This window comes from Macrotis lagotis, chromosome 1 (genome assembly GCF_037893015.1).
Source record: "Macrotis lagotis isolate mMagLag1 chromosome 1, bilby.v1.9.chrom.fasta, whole genome shotgun sequence".
In the NCBI taxonomy this organism is placed as follows: Eukaryota; Metazoa; Chordata; class Mammalia; order Peramelemorphia; family Peramelidae; genus Macrotis; species Macrotis lagotis.
This window is the reverse complement of record NC_133658.1, coordinates 300707278-300723154: the sequence shown is the minus strand read 5'-3', so window position 1 is coordinate 300723154 and position 15877 is coordinate 300707278. Positions and strand designations below refer to the sequence as shown.

The following is a 15877-nucleotide window of genomic DNA, read 5'->3' as shown; positions in this document are numbered from 1 at the left end:
TAAAAATTGAATATAGTAAGCTTTGACAATCCATTTAAACTCCACAGTTCCTTCTCTGAATATGGATAGAATTTTCCATCATAAGTCTTTTAGAATAGCCTTTGATTATTATGCTGCTGAAATAAACATATCCATCATATCTGATCATCACCCAGTTTTGTTGTTAAAGTTTATAATGTTCTTCTGGTTATACTCATGGCAACATCAGCTCGTGTAAGTTCTTCCAAGATTTTCTGAAGTCTCATTCCTCATGATTTCTTGTAAAACAATGGTGTTTCAACATATTAATATACCATAATTTGTTCAGCCATTCCCCAATTGATGGGCAACCACACAGTTTCCAATTCTTTGCCACCATGAAAAGATTGCTTTGAATATTTTTGTATATTTAGGGTTTTTTTTAACCTTTTTCATGACCTCTTTGAGATACAGATGCATAAGTGATATTGCTGGATTAAAGGTTTGCACATTTTTATTGCCCTTTGACTATAATTCCAAATTGTTCTCCAGAAAAACCTTACAACTCTACCAACAAAGCATTAGTGCCACAGTTTTACCACATACCTTCCAACACTAATCATTTTCCTTTTGGGTCAAATTAGCTAATCTGATAGCTGGGATGTGTTTTGATTTGCATTTTCCTAATCAATAATGATTTTGAACAATTTTTCATGTGAGTACAGATTACTTTAATTTCTTCATCTGAGAATTGCCTTTCCACATTCTTTGACCATTTCTCAATTAGGCAATGGCTTATTTCCTTATAAATTTGACTCAGTTCTCTATATATATTTCAGAAATGAGTCCTTTATCAGAAAAACTAGTTTAAAAAATTTTTTCCTACTTTAATGCATTCCTTTTAATCCTGGCTGCATTTGTTTTGTTTGTGTAAAAATTTAATGTTCAATTTAATGTAAACAAAGTTATCTATTTTTTTAATAATGGTCTCTATCTCCTCTTTGGTCATAAACTGCTCCCCTTTCCATAGATCTAATAGATAAACTATTCCTTATTATCTCAATTGGCTTATGATATCACTTTTTAAGTCTAAATCCTATACCCATTTTGACCTTGTCTTGGTATAGGATGTGAGATGTTGGTCTATGCCTAGTTTTTGCTGTACTATCTTCTAGTTTTCCCAGAAGTTTTTAATCTAAGAATGAGTTATCCCTTAAGGTGGAATCTTTGAGTTTATCAAACAGCAGATTACTATGATCATTTACTACTGTTTGTTTTGCACCTAGTCTATTCCATTGATCCACCACTCTGTTTCTTAATTAGTACCAAACAGTTTTGATGCCTGATGCTTTGTAATATAATTTTAGATCTGGTAGGGCTAGATCTCCTTGCATTTTTCATTAATTACTTGATATTCTTGACAATTTGCTCCCCCATATGAATTTAGTTACTATTTTTTGCTGGCTCAATAAAGACATTTTTAAGGGAGTTTCATTGGTAAAGCCCTGAATAAGCAATTTAATTTAGGTAGTATTGTCATTTTTATATTAACTTTGTCTACTCATGCACAACTGACATTTGCTCAGATATCTAGATCTGATTTTCTTTGTGTGAAGTGTTTTGTTGTTGTTTTCATATAGTTTCTGAGTCTGGCCTGGCATGTAGACTCCCTAGTATTTTATGTTGTCTACTCTTATTTTGAATAGAATTTCTCTTTCCATTCCTTGTTGCTGTGTCTTGCTAGTAATATATAGAAATACTGAAGATTTTGTGGGCTTATTTTATATCCTGCAATACTGCTAATTATTTCAAAGTTTCTTAGATGACTTTCTAAGGTTCTCTAGGTATACCATCATATCATCTGCAAAGAGTGAGATTGTTATTTCTTTGTTACCTATTCTAATTCTTTCAATTTCTTTTTCTTCTCTTATTGCTAAGGTTAACATTTCTAATAATATTGAATAATATTAGGCAGATTAAATAATAGTGGTGATCACCTCTGATGTTATTGGAAATGCTTCTAGCTTCACTTCATTACATATAATGCTTGTTGATGGTTTTAGCTAGATATTATTTACTGTTTTAAGGAAGACACCATTATTCCTATGTTCTCTAGTATTTTTAAATAGGAATGGTTGCTGTGTTTTATGAAATGATTTTCAGCATCTATTAAAATAATCATATGATTTCTGTTGTATGTTATTGATATGGTCAATTATTCTGAGTTTTGTTAACATTGAACCAACTCTGTATTTCTGGTATAAATCTTACTTGATCGTTGTGTATTATCCTTGTGATAACTTACTGTAATCACTTGGCTAAATTTATTTAAGATTTTTGCATCCATATTCACTAGGAAAATTGGTCTATAATTTTCTTTTTGTGTTTTGAATCTTCCTGATTTAGACATCAACAGCAAATTAGTGTCAAAAGAGGAATTAATCAAAGTTCTGTCTTCATCTATTTTTTTCAAATAGTTTATAAAGAATTAGAACCAACTGTTCCTTGAACGTTTGGTAGAATTCGATTGTGAATCCATCTGGCCCTGGAGATTTTTTCTTAGGGATTTCATTGATGGCTTGTTCAATTTTTTTCCTGAGATAGAGTTATTTAAGTATTTAATTTCCTCTTCTTTTAACTGGACAGTTTATATTTTTGTAAATATTCATCCATTCCATCAGATTGTCAAATTTATTGGCATATAGTTGGGCAAAATAACTCCAAATTATTACCTTCCTCCTCATTGTGGTGAATTCACCTTCTTTTTTTTCATTTTTGATTCTGTAATTTGTTTTTCTTCCTTCTTTTTTTAAAAAACAAAGTAGTCAAAGGTTTATTTATTTTGTTGTTTTTATTAAATCAACTCTTAGTTTTATTTATTAATTCAATAATTTTCTTACTTTCAATTTTGCTAATTTTTCCTTTGATTCTCAGAATTTCTAATTTAGTATTTAATTGGGGGTTTTAATTTGTTATTTCTCAAGCTTTTTTAGCTGCATTCCCAATTCACCAATCTCCTCTTTATTTTATTCATGTATGCACTTAGAGATATAATATTTCCATTAAAACTGCTTTGGTTATATCCCACAAGTTTTGGCATGTTATCTCCTTATTGTCATTATCTTGGATGAAGTTACTAATTATTTCTATGATTTGTTGTTTGATCCACTCAATCTTTAAAATTATGCTATTTATTAATTTTAGGTCTATTTCTCCATGGCCCTTTAAGCACTTGATTTTTATTACATCATGATCTCAAAAAATATATTTAATACTTCTGCCATTCTGCATTTGATTATGAGGTTTTTATGCCTAAAACAAGGTCAACTTTGAGTATGTGCCATGTACAACTGGGAAAAAAAAAGTATATATTCCTTTCTATCCTCATTTAATTTTCTCCAGAGGTCTAGCATGCCTAACTTTTCTATTATTCTATTCATCTTCTTAACTTCTTCCTTATTTTATGTTTATATTTATCTAATCTGAGAGGAGATTGAGGTTCCCCAGCAGTAGAGTTTTGCTGTCCATGTAATTCATTTATCCTCTCTTCTAAGAATTTAGATGCTATGCAGTTTGATGCATATATATTTAGTATGGAAATGATTTCATTATCTCTGGTGCCTTTGAGGAAGATGCAGTTTCTTTTGCTTTTAATTTTATTTATTTAAGGCAATGGGATTAAGAATGACTTGCCCAAGGTCACATAGCTAGGCAATTATTAAATGTCTGAGGTTGGATTTTAACTCAGGTCCTCCTGACTCCAGGGCCAGTGCTCTAACCATTGTGCCACCTAGCTACCCCCTTGAGGGTATAGTTTCCTTCCTTATCCCTTTTAATGAGATCTATTTTTGCAATTGTTTTGTTGGAGATAAGGATTGTCACCCCTTCTTTTTTCACTTCAGTTGAAGCATAATATATTCTGCTCCAGTTTTTTACCTTTACTCTGTTTCAAGTGTGTTTCCTGTTAATAACATGTTGTAGGATTCTGGTTTTTAATAAAGACGGTTTCTATTTTTATGGGAGAGCTTATCCCATTCATATTCTCAGTTATAATGACAATTTATTATCTTCCACATTATCTTCCCTCTGTATGAATTTTTCCCCCTCCCTTCACCCTATCCCTTCTCACCAGTATTTTGCTTTTGAATACCATGTCCCTCAATCTGTCTTCCCTTCTATTAGTCCCCCTCCCTTTTCTTCCCTCTTTCCTTTTTCCCTTTCTTCTTCCCCTCCCTTCTTTTCCCTTCATAATACTTGAAGTCTAAGAAAAATTTCTAAATCCATGTTTAGAATATATGTGTTATTCCCTCTTTAAGCTAAATTTGATGAGAGTAAGATTCAAGCAATTCTTACCCTCTACCTTCAGCTCTGTTTTTACTGAGATCTCTAGCTGTCCTATGTCTTCTGTATTCCTTCCCTTAACATTAACCTTATGAGCATCAAAATATCCTTGAAAGTCTGCAAGTCCTGGAGAAAAAAGCAGCAATGGTAAAAAGCACTAGGGAAAATGTAGCTGCTGAATATCATTATATCAGAAGAGATGAAATTTTTTCCTCCCTAATGAAATCACATTTTTATGTGGAGAGCTACAACCAAACAGGACCACTAGCCATGACCCTTATGTTTTGTTAATCACAAAAAAAGTCTTTTCAATATTGGGTCAACAAATGGTGAAGAGCAGTGAATCACCTCCAAATGCCCAAGGAATGCCCCCCTTATTCTATGTTTAAATTTTTGTGAAGCTCTGGGAACATACTACTTAGGATGGAAATGGCTTTTGTTACTTGCCATAGCATTCAAAATAGTTTCTAATACAGTTGGGTTTAATAAATGTTCATTGCTGACAGAAGACAAAGAATAGAAAATAGAAAAAAGAAGAAAAGTTACAGAAAACAATGAAATTGAGGAACTGGAAGAATAAAATGAAGAGTAATTGTGGAGAACAGGGCAGGAGTGTGAATCTGTGATCCAGGACATGTCTTAGCTGGCACTTGCTTTTGTGTGATATATGTTCAAAGACTGCTCCATTACAGTTCTCTATCAACCCTGAAGATTTATACAATGCTAGGTAAGGACCTTGAGAATGTAGGGAGCATCCAATTTGGAAAGAAAATATGTCTGAAAATATTAAACACAGTTATGCAGGTGCAGAGGCCAGTACTGAGTTAGGCAAAACAAATCCTGTACCCAGAACATAGGAAAATAGTACACAGAGGTCTGTGATCAGATGAAAGGGTACCATTCTCACAAGCTTGCATTTTTGATTACATACTTTTTTCAGTTTTTATCTTCAAATATTCTGACTCTGGACGATAAATGGATTGCTCTCTTGCATTGCCTGCCTGCCTGTGTCTTTTCTCTATTCAGCTTCTCACTGAAGGAGTGGGGGTGCAGGTCACCCCCCCCCCCACAAGTAATAAGCAGAAGAAAAAAAGGAAGAAATGAACAAAACTGTCTCTGTGGGTAGAGTGTTTGGGGATAGTATAGAAAAATAATACAGGGAAAGAATGATAAAATAATGCTTCATGGACAAGGAGTGATTCATATGACTTGAAGTGATGTAAATTAGATTGCAATAACATGAAATTCTTTGCATCTTTTTAGCTAAATTAAATTAAATGATATGGTAAAGAGTCTTTGAAGTATCTTTGAAAGTTTCAACCAGTACACTATGCTGTGACCACAAACCTCAAAAGAAATGTAATAGAGGTGCTAAACAGAACTTATGCATAGCCTAAACATCATTTCAAACATGAACTGATTTATTTTTATAAATAGGACTAAAATCCTGGCATAGGTAGCAAGAATAAAAATTAAGATAAATTTCATTTAATACTACCCTAGTTAAACTTCACCCAAAGAAATTGGGTTCTTTAGAACAACTGGAAAGAAAGCAATTCTATAAAGTCCCTTGTGCAAGAACCATAAGGTCTTTAACTCCCAATAACATTCCAGTATGTTGAGGTTTAGCTAGTTTCATTTGTCTCTATAACCATGGGATTCCCTCCATTTTCATGTTGAAAGTTTCCTATCTCAAATCTGAAAAATATTCTCAAGATTCAAAGAGGCTTCCAGTGGAAAAGAAATTAGAGACTTTTTCAAATTATAACTCTGTATTATCTCTCTTCACTCCAACTGACTTCTCTGTCAAGAGCTCAGTCAAAAATGTCACTTCTTTCTCTTTTAGCTTCTTGGCTATCTTCATGGTGATGTCAATTTGGAAATACTCTTCATTCTGATCATAGACAAACCGCTTTGGTAGACCTTCACCATTGGGGTTTCTGGAAAAGGAATACAAAATTTTTAAAATGTATTAATCATTTAAAATAGTTTAAATGGTCATGATTTTTTTAAAAAAATAAAAGTTGAAAAAAATCACTCATTAGTTACACAAAACCAAAATTATCTAGAACTGTGGTAATATTAAGTTTCTACCTTCTCAATTGTACTTCAAGTCATTATATAATGCAATAAAACAATAATCATCAACAATTTTTACTAGATAAAAATATAAGAAAAAATTAAATAGCTGAACCCAATAAGTGGGTTTTTAATAAACTCAAGAACAAAAATTCAAAAATTATTTGGGGACAAATTCAGTATTTGAAAATGGAAAGGGTTTATCTGGAAGAAATTTGTTCTTTTCTCCACTTTTAGCTTAGTTAATGTAAGTGACAGTGAAAATCATAGTTTACAAAATGTTAATGTGTTAAAAAGGTGCTAATTAGTTTTGTAATCTGTTTCAACAGGGTGAATATCTGTGTCTCATTGAGTTGGAAGAGGTACCCAATGACAGGAGAAAACTTGTCAGGGTCTCTTACAGATGTTAAAAATCTAAATTGTATGGGGGAAGCTAGGTAGGTAGTGGATAAAGCACCAGCCCTGGAGTCAGGAGTACCTGGGTTCAAATCCGGTCTCAGACACTTAATAATTACCTAGCTGTGTGGCCTTGGGCAAATAACTTAACCCCATTTGCCTTGCAAAAAAAAAAAAACCTTAAAAAAATCTGAATTACTAGTTCTGCAGTCCCAAAAGGACCTAAAGAGGAAATGGGACAGGAGGAGTAATTTCTTTCTTCTTTTACACCTCTGACTAGGGGAAAATTTAGAAGAGATTTGAGAATTATGTGAGGTGGAAATGAGATATAGACTTTTTTTGGCAAATACAATAAAACATTCATTCAACTACAGAAGCAATAATTAATAGCAGAATCTTTGGTAATGAACAAACCAAGAGTTAACTAGTTATGAACTCAAGAGATCTAGTTTTTAAAGCTGTTTTTAAATTTAAATATTACAGAGTTATAAGCATTGTAAAGTCATTTAAAACCATTCTTCAGTGAGAGATGAAGATTCTGTAAGTCAAAGTAAGAAATATAGATGTTCATCCAATTTGAAAGAGTAAACAGGAGATCACCTGGATTCTCCCATATTCACTTCCAAACAACTATAAAAATAGTACTCCCAAAAGGAATTCTGGAATTGCAGATGAAGCAAAACAGTGGGGGGGGATGATCTTCTAAACCAAGAAACTTAGAAGACTGGCAAAAAAAAAGTTAAAAAGGGAATCAGTTAAAGGGGGAACACAGTCCAAGGAAGGAACTATCCCAGCAAGTCAGTGGGAGGCCCTGAGTCCCAGTGCAGTTCCAGGTGACATCTCACATGCCTTAGCCTAATGCCAGGGAAGCATGAAGATGCCAACACTGAGATTCACTACATGCCTCAGCAAGGCACCAGGCAAGCAGGCAGATAACATGCCCAATTTCCCATATGCTTCAGTGAAACCTTGCAACCTATTAGAGGAACTCCCATGTGCTTCATCACAGCATCAGGTAAGCTGTCAAATCTCTGTGACTTCCAACAGTATCATTACTTTCAACCCAAATCCACCCCATGGGTGGAGCACCAGGCATGAACTCAGAGGAAAAACTATTTCTAGAAATTTTAATTTTTATAAATAATACTTCTATAAACACTTAAATAGAAAAAAGAGTAGATAAATGAATTATGCATGCAACTAAAAAAAGTAGAAAAAGAACAAACTAAAAATTATCAATTGAGAACTAAATTGGAAATCCTGGAAATCAAAGGTAAGCTTTAAAAAAAAACTTTAAAAATGCTTTTAGGCTAATACATAAATCTAAGAACTGGTTTTAGGGCAAAAACATAACAAAATAATGGTTAATTTGATTTAGAAAAGAAAGAAGAAAACCAATGATCCATTATCAAAAATGAAAAGAGTGAATTCGCCACTGATGAAGATGAAATTAAAGCAATATTAGGAAATTTTTGTTCAATAAATATGATAATCTGAGCAAAACTGATGAATATCTACAAAAAAATGAATTGTCCTTATTAACAAGAATGGAATAACCATTATCTTAGTAAAAGAAATTTAGCAAACCATTATTCATTCCATTAAAAAAAAAACCCTAGAACACTATTGTTCTGTTGGAGACCAGGAGGGATGGGAATTCAGGGAAGCCTGAAAGGATTTACATGAATTGATGCTGAGCAAGATGAATAGAACAAGAAGAACATTGTACACCCTAACAGCAACATGGGGGTGATGATCAACCTTTCCTTTTTTTCCTTTTTAGAAAGATATTGTTATTTTGAGTTTTACAATTTTCTCCCCATTCTTGCTTCCCTCTCCCCACCCTCCACAGACAGCATTCTTTTAGTCTTTACATTGTTTCTATGGTATACATTGATCTCAGTTGAATGTGATGACAGAGAAATCATATTCTTAAGGAAAAAAAATAAAATATGAGATAGCATAATTACATACAGCTTTTTTTTTTCTAATTTGAAGGTAATAGTCTTTGGTCTTTGTTCAAAGTCCACAATTTTTTCTCTGGATATAGATAGTGTTCTCCATTGCAAATAGCCAAAATTGTCCCTGGTTGTTGCACTGATGGAATGAGCAAATCCATCAAGGTTGAGTTGATGATCAGCACAAGCCTCAGTGGAGGCCTCATTGCTGCTCTTCCCAGGGAACCTGTGGAGCCACTCAGCAGCTGCTTCCAAAGTGCTCATCTCACAGGTGGTGAGGGGATTGGGAGAGATTGCAGAGGTCTCTCTGTTCTCCCTGGGGCATGACTTGGTTGTTTTGCCCATACTTAGATGCAGGTCACAGTCTGGGCCACCATACTACCATAGGGAAGCAAGGACCCTCCTTACAGCTCCAGGGAAGGGGGGAGTGCATGTAGACATCCACAGATCAGAACACAGGTCAGGAGAGCAGTCAGAGACTCTCATTTGACCTTGAAGGAATTAATGTTCCTGGAGTAGGGGATGTCCTCAAACCTCCCAAAAGCTTTTGAACTGTGTAACAATCAGGTCATAGATTCGGGAAACATACAAACAACAGTAGAAAAAGAATCTGACCACAGAAAATTACTTTGGACCCATGAAAGATCAAAATACACATTTGGAAGATGACAGAGTTAAAGTTTCTGTATCCAAAGTCTCCAAGAAAAATATAAATTGATCTCAGGCTTTGGAAGAGTTCAAAAAGACTTTGAAAAGCAAGTAAGGGAAGAGTTCAAAAAGACTTTGAAAAGCAAGTAAGGGAGGTAGAGAAAAATTGGGAAGAGAAATGAAAGTGATGCAGAAAAATTATGAAAACCAAGTCAGCAGCTTAATGGAGATATGAAAAAATATTGAAGAAAATAACATGTTAAAAATCAGTTTAGGGATCAATGAGGAGAAGGCTTTAAAAAGCAGAATTGGTCAGATAGAAAAGGAGATATAAAAGACTTTGAAGAAAATGTCTCCTTCAAATGCAGAATGGAGTTAAGGGAAGCTAAAATCTTTGTGAGCAATCAAGAAACAATAAAACAAAACAAAAGGAATGAAGAACTAGAAGAAAATGTGAAAGATCTCATTGGAAAAATGACTGACCTGAAAAACAGATCAAGAAGAAATAATTTAAAAATTATTGGGCTACCTGAAAGTCATGACCAGAAAAAAAAGCCTAGATTTCATTTGTAAAGAAATTCTCCAGGAAAATTGCCCTGTATCCTAGAAGCAGAGGGGAAAACAGGAATTGACTAATACAGAAAAATGCTTTACATAATTGCACATAAATTATTCATTGCAAATTGTTTTCTCTTCAAGGAAGAGAGAAGGGAGAAAATTTTAGAACCCAAATGCATACAATAAAAAATTTAAAATATTATTAAAAATAAATTTAAAAAATATAAAAATATAAATGTCCTGTCTTGGGTAGAGTGGAATGAAAAGATAATGGATGAGGTTGGTGAGAATTTAGTGGAAGACAAAGGTCTTCAGGCTCCCAGAGTCCTGGTGAATGACCTTAGTCCCATATATTCCTCACATGGATGCCTTATTACCTTTGAAATTTACATTTTTTTATTTACTCTTCATACATAAAGGGAGAATGCTTTATAATTAATATTCTTATTACTTTTCTTTTAAAGCTAATTTTGTTTAGTTATTGGTTTTTATTGGGAAGCACAATGGGGGAAAAAAGAAGACTGTCAAATATATAATTTTAGAATTTATAGTCTCAGAGCCTTAGTCCTAAGTGCCTCTTGGAATCAATCTGTGAATAGAAGTTTGAAAGAGGGTCATAAGAGTTGTCCCCCCCCCCAAAAAAAAAGTTTGTTAAACTGGAAAACAGCTTGGTAGAAATTGTATTTAGAGCAACAAATTTAATATAATAAAATCAGCAAATCAAAGTGGATATGATATCTAAATCAAATATTATATAGATATTAAAATTAGTGAACCAGAAAAGTTAACACATTACTATGACTAGGGGGTGAATAAGATGAAAGTAATCAAAAAAGATGAATTAGATTATATCAATTACATGACATTGAAAATTTTTTACATGAACAAAATCAGTGTAAATAAGATCAGAAGGGAAATGATATATTAAGAGAAGGGGACATTGTATAAATTATCTTTGGTAAGAGTTTATAGTCAAGGTCTTAAGGAAATAATGGAAAAAATAAAATATGACTAATCTTCAAAAGAGATCTTCAAATAATATGAGCAAATGGTTCTTAAAGGAAACACTTAACTTTCAAAAAAAGTGTTCCAAGTTATTTCAAAGTAAGAAACAAACTTTAAAAATAAAACAAAAACATTGAGGTTTTACCTCACACATAAAAATCTGCAATGCTGACAAGGATAAAACAGTCAACATTAAAGGGGCCACTCATGCAAACAAATAATGAAACATATGTGGAACTATGAATTGATCTAATCATGGAAAGTAATTTGTAATTTGGAAAACAGATTTAAAACGTCTACACCCTTTGATGCAGAGTTCATTGCTAAGCATAAACATCAAGGAAGTCAGTTATAAATTATGAGAGAGCCCTTACACAGTCCTTTTACAGAGTGTAAAAATGTATACAATCAATTTCTATAGTAAGAAAGAAAGAAACAAAGTATATACTCATCAATTGGGGACTGGATATATGTATTGTAATACAGGAATTTAATGGAATATAATTAAATAGAAGAATGAAGAAATATGAATACATAGAAGCATGGGAAGATTTGCATGAACTGATTAAAAAATAAGCAGAACCAGAAAAGCCATATATACTATGACCACAAGGAGGATACCTCAATAAATGATATAGTGCTGTGACATAATAATGATCAAGTTTGGTCCCCAAAATTTACCTTCTTTGGAAAGCTTGGGGATGGTGTGTATAGAAGTTTACAAATAGTGTCAGACAACTAATGTGAAGGTTAGTTCTAGTTAATTTCTTCCCCCAATAAACATGCACAAATATATTTAACACTTTTGGCAAGATAGAAAAATCTCTAGCAAGAGAGAGAAGTAAGAAGAATATATAAAGGGAAATATAGGTTTTTGGGGAAAAAAAGATATTGATAACATTTGGGAAGGGGGAGTTTTCCTTTACTCTGTTATTAGTCTTACCCATTTTGAGCAAAGTTGGCCCAATATTTCATCTTGTCCTGCTATGTTGCTTCTCCTCTTCTGGGGTATCCTCTGAAAATAAAAGCAGAATACATAATGGAATTAGATGTTATGGATCAAAAACAAAGTTATTTTTCAGTATTTTATTCTGTTACTACCTTCACACCTTGTTTTTTTTAGGGAGCTCTGTACTAAATTTCTAGTTCATACAGTATATAGTATGCAGGATACCGTTCTTAGTGTGCTCTACATAAGCAATGCTTTGAGTTTATCCATAACATTTAAAAAAGTTTTTTTCCTTACTTTTTCTAAAAGGTAACTTTTGGAAGGACAAAATAACCTAGAATAAGAAGAGAAGTGGCTGAATAGGAAGAAATTTTTGTTTTCAATTTCTCAGGTAAAGGTTTGTTATTAAAGATATATAAATAACTAACATATATATATATATATATATATATATATATATATATATATATATATGTATGTATTCTCCAATAGATAAGTGGTCAAAAGATATGAAAAACATTTCTTAAAAGAATTGCCAAGTCACTAATATTAAGAAAGATGTAAATCAGAGCAATCCTGAGAAAAGCAATTTGGCATTATACAAAATAAAATGACCAAAGTGTCCCCACCTTTTAATCCAAAGACTCCATTACTGGGCATACATATCCAGGAAGTACAAAGTCTCTATATAAATCAAAAGCATTCATAGCAACACCTCTGAATGATACCAAAAAGTTGGAAATGTTCATTGATTAATGGCTAAAAAAATTGTGGTACATCAATGTAATGAAATATAACTGCTATAAGAAATGATGAATGTAATGAATATATTGATATTTGAAAATTTCTATTTGAACTGATGCAGAGCAAAAATAACAGAGCCTTCTACTCCCCCCCATCAAAAAAAGAAACAATATACACATTAACTACAAAAATGTAGCTGAAAAGAATAACCACTTAAAATAATCAAGTGAATATGACAAAATTATAAGGGTCAAGAACAACTCAAAAGAAGAACTCTGTTCCTAATTCATCCAGTCTTTGGATTTTTTCAATATATCATTTTGATTTTCCCTTTGTTTATTTTGTATTTTTAAAAATATTATTTGTTATATAAGATGGCTTTCTGGGAAGGGAAGGGGAAAGAATACTGGGGAAAACTATGATATAAAAAAAGACATGAATAACACCATTTAAAAAAATGCATGCTTCAAGACTCTCTGAATTGGATGGACCTCAGATAGCATCTGGGCAAATCCATCCTGAATAGCAATAACTTCTTTAACTTCCATAATAAGTGATAAAGGAACTTTGATTTGAATGGTCACGTGGTAGGGAATTCATTGTGTTAATAGAAAGAAAAAGGATGTTTTTGATGAGTCAAAATAATACCTTAGATCAAGTCAAAGTTCATCTCTATATAAATTTCATCCATTACTCTCAGTTTCATGCAAAAAGACCAAGTCTAATACTAAATGATAATATATGGCCCTGCAGTCTTCTCTTCATGGCAAATATCTCCAACTCCTTTGTCTGTTCTCATTCACCATGGTCTCAAAGTTCTTCCCTAATCTAGGTTCTTTTCCTTCAATCACTATCATAAGATACTCCATATGTTGTCTGATAAGAACTTAGTATAGAGGGATTCTCACCTCCCTTATCCTAAATAATAAATTGTTATTAATGCAAACTTGTATTTTCACCTAAAGGAAATAAGGGGATTTTACTCAGTTTTGACACCTTGTGGTATGTTTCTGGAACTGATGTCAAATGATGTTTATTCTAGTTCCAGCTCTATCATCAAATTAATCAAATCACGCTACCTGCCTGGGCCTGTTTCTTCATCTATAGATTAGGTATAATAAAATAACATCCTTTCTACACCACAGGGCTGTTGTTATTATCAAAAGAGAGAAGCAGAGAAAGAGAGTTTGGCAAGTTAAAAAGACTAGGCAAAGATTAATAATTAATTTCCAGAAATGTATGGTAGGTGATATTATTTATAAAATTTTTATAGCAATCAAAGTTCTATTACCATTTAAAAGTGGAATCCCAAAGACAAAGAAAATTTCATCCCCATGGTCTGCTTTTATTGTCAGTGGTTTCAGGTTTCCCCAAAAGCTTGGTCGATGATGAAATAGGTACATGTAGATAGGTGTACCTGAAGCTGAAAGAAGAGAAAATGGTGGAAAATTTAGAACTTCAAATGTTCTTACCATTGATGGAACTCCTTGGATATTATTTAAAAAGAAAAAAAGAAGGGAAAAAAATTTGTGTCCTGGAACATTAAACTATTTTAAATAATGTGAGACCATGGATCATGGACTTATAATATACTTAGAGGTGCCAACAGTGGCTTGAAGAATGATATTGCACATAATTTACCTTTCCTAAAGCCTTTATTCCTATCTAGGATAATTGTATAATCTTCTGTGGCATCCATGATATAAAGTCATCAAATCTCTGCTAGATAAAGATAGGCCAATCTAGATTCCCAGACAGGCACCATGATACTGTTTCCAGTTAACAAAGGTCTCCACCCAAAAACTGTTACTTTCTCCTGTACCAAAACCTTTATATCCTTTCAATTTAAATTTAGGCAAATCATGGATTAGAATTCATGTATCTCAGCTCAACACTATCTTATTTACATATGTGGTTATTTACTATGCTTCTGTTTCTACTATGCTAACCTGTCCCAAATAGCTCTAGAATGAGTTAGCATTAAATGGAGGAATTAAGTGTGACTATTCTCCTAACTGGTGCCCTCAGGAACTCACCACTATGGAAATGAGCCACTTTTACAGCAGGAATCCCTAACATTAAGTATCCCATCATGTTTAGAAACAGGCCTTTCTTTTTGACAGGATCTTCTGTCACTCTAAGATACTTCTCAGTTAGTGCAGGAGTAAGGTCTTTGGGAATTTTCTGAATGGGTCATAACACAAAGAAGACATAAGACAATTACAAAATTGATTGGTCATCCATTCATATCTTCCTTTCATATCATTCTTTGTCATTCATTCATTCATACATCACTTCACCTATTCATTGACATTTATACCCTACAAAAGATAGGTCCATGCAACATCTTTTCTCAATGACATTTTCCATCTATTGAAACCATCTTACCGTAATATTATGATCATTTTCTACAATTATTTATTATATAGTTCTATAATTCTTTCATAATAATTTTTTATAATTTGTTTAGCCAATTATCTATTTATAATATTATTTACTATGGTTAAATGCCTCATAAAATAGTTTCTTTTAATATTATGTAGCTATGTTCAGTCATTAAACCAGGTTTATGATCCCTTGGGGTTTCCTTAGAAAAGAAACTAAAGTGGTTGGCCATTTCCTTTCTCCTGTTCATTTGATAGATGAAGAAACTGAGGCAAACAGAGTAAAGTGACATGCCCTGTTAGGAATTGTTGTGCATGGGAACATTGTAAATTATCTTCACCTGGTGTCCTTGAACATCAGAGTCTTGTTTCACTAAGTGCCCTGGGAGTGGAGTGGATTAGAGACTGAAAAGATATTTAAGCACTGTTGTTTTGCTAAATAAATGATGGAGCACTTGAAGATCTTGTCTTCCTTTGTCATTCTTGTCTCCCATCCCTCCAATGCTCTCCTGGGGAAGATTGAGGGAGTCCAGAAGTGGGACTCAACATAGGAGTCTGAACTGGGACTCAACAGTGCCCAAGGTCATATGGCTAGTTAGTGACTGAGTATAGATTTCAACTCAGGTCTTATTCACTCTAGGTCAAGTACTTTCTTCACTGAGCCACTGAGCTGTCCCTGGTTAGTAAAAAACCTGTCAAAGATAATGAGCTGTGCTCAAGTCCTGGTTTTTGCCTCTGAGAAAATGTCCAGGGGTAAATAATCTTTTTGTTCAATTTTCCCATTTTTACAATAAAGGTATAAAAATTTCATTGGTTCTATGTCCCTTGAGTTCTAACATTCTGTATTCTAAACTTCC

General features: G+C 33.1%; 1 pseudogene; it reads right to left on the bottom strand.

Annotated features, from left to right (window-relative positions):
• Nucleotides 1-5802: 5802 nt before the first annotated feature.
• LOC141505449 (liver carboxylesterase 1-like) overlaps nt 5803-15877 on the bottom strand; it is a 36273-nt pseudogene continuing 26198 nt past the window's right edge.